The 1,336-nt window shown below is 53.1% G+C and overlaps 1 pseudogene; it reads left to right on the top strand.

Annotated features, from left to right (window-relative positions):
• Nucleotides 1-630: 630 nt before the first annotated feature.
• Nucleotides 631-1,336, top strand: part of LOC105525306 — a 2,004-nt pseudogene continuing 1,298 nt past the window's right edge.

The raw sequence follows: 1,336 nt of genomic DNA, 5'->3' as shown, positions 1-1,336 counted from the left end.
TATTTATTGAGCTCTGTCCCCCAGCCTGGAGTGCAGTGGCGTGATCTCGGCTCACTGCAAGCTCCGCCTCCCAGGTCACGCCATTCTGCCTCAGCCTCCCAAGTAACTGGGACTACAGGTGCCCGCCACCATGCCCGGCTAATTTTTTGTATTTTTAGTAGAGACAGGATTTCACCGTGTTAGCCAGATCTCCTGGTGTCAATCTCCTGTCCTTGTGATCCACCTGCCTCGGCCTTCCAAAGTGCTGGGATTACAGGTGTGAGCCACCGTGCCCAGCCAAAGAAATATTTTTGAAAATAACCTAGTGATAAAAAATGGGTTGTCTTTCAAAAAGATATATTTCCTAAGAAGAACAATAGAAAATGGCCTGTGTCTATGATGCACTCATCTCTAAGCTTTCTGGAAGGATGGGGAGGGCAGGAGCCTTGCTCAGGAGGACTCTCACTGGACCCAGCTGGGAGTGGGGCTCTGTGTCTAAGCCAACGTGATGATCCTCCCAGACACCAGCCCTGCCTCTCCAGGGAAGAGGGTGGGGTAAAAGCCACTGGTGGGTTTCCATCACAAGTAGAGCTGAGCTCCCTCCCTGGTGGCTGCTCAAAGAGTGACTTTGTTTTGTCCTGCAGAAGCTGAGGTGCCCCTGTGATCCAGGTCTTCCACCCTGAAACCCCACCCCTGCATCAAGGTCCTGCCTGGAGAGTCTACCTTGCAAAGCTTCTTGCTCCTGCACATGCCACAGGCCAGCAACCAGAGCCCATCATCTCAGAGGCCCCTGTATGTCCTTCGAAGGAACCAGGAACCTCAGAGCCCAGCATCCATCACTGTCGTCATCTTCATCACAACCAAAGAAGAGCAAGCCTGGCAGGAGGGGTTACATCTCCAGGATGATGGGCTGCCAGCAACTGCAGAGGATGCGGCCACCTGCTTAACTGTGCTGTCTAGCCAGCCAGCCAGCTGCAGGGCCTCTTGCTGCTCAAGAAGAGCTGATGGGCCGGGCACGTTGGCTCACACCTGTGGGCACAGTACTGAGAAATGGGAGCACAGTCCTAGGAAATGAGAGCACACAGTACTGCGAAATGGGAGCTCAGTGCTGAGAAATGGGAGCACAGTGCTGAGAAGTGGGAGCACAGTCCTAGGAAATGAGAGCACACAGTACAGGGAAATGGGAGCACAATGCTGCGAAATGGGAGCACACAGTATTGGGAAATGGGAGCACAGTACTGGGAAATTGGAGCACACAGTATTGGGAAATGGGAGCACAGTACTGGGAAATGGAGCACACAGTACTGGGAAATGGGAGCACACAGTACTGGGAAATGGAGCACACAGTACTGGGAAA

Source organism: Colobus angolensis, unplaced genomic scaffold, assembly GCF_000951035.1.
Source record: "Colobus angolensis palliatus isolate OR3802 unplaced genomic scaffold, Cang.pa_1.0 Scaffold528, whole genome shotgun sequence".
Lineage (NCBI taxonomy): Eukaryota > Metazoa > Chordata > Mammalia > Primates > Cercopithecidae > Colobus > Colobus angolensis.
The sequence above is the reverse complement of the archived record's forward strand: the minus strand, read 5'-3'. Positions and strand labels throughout refer to the sequence as shown.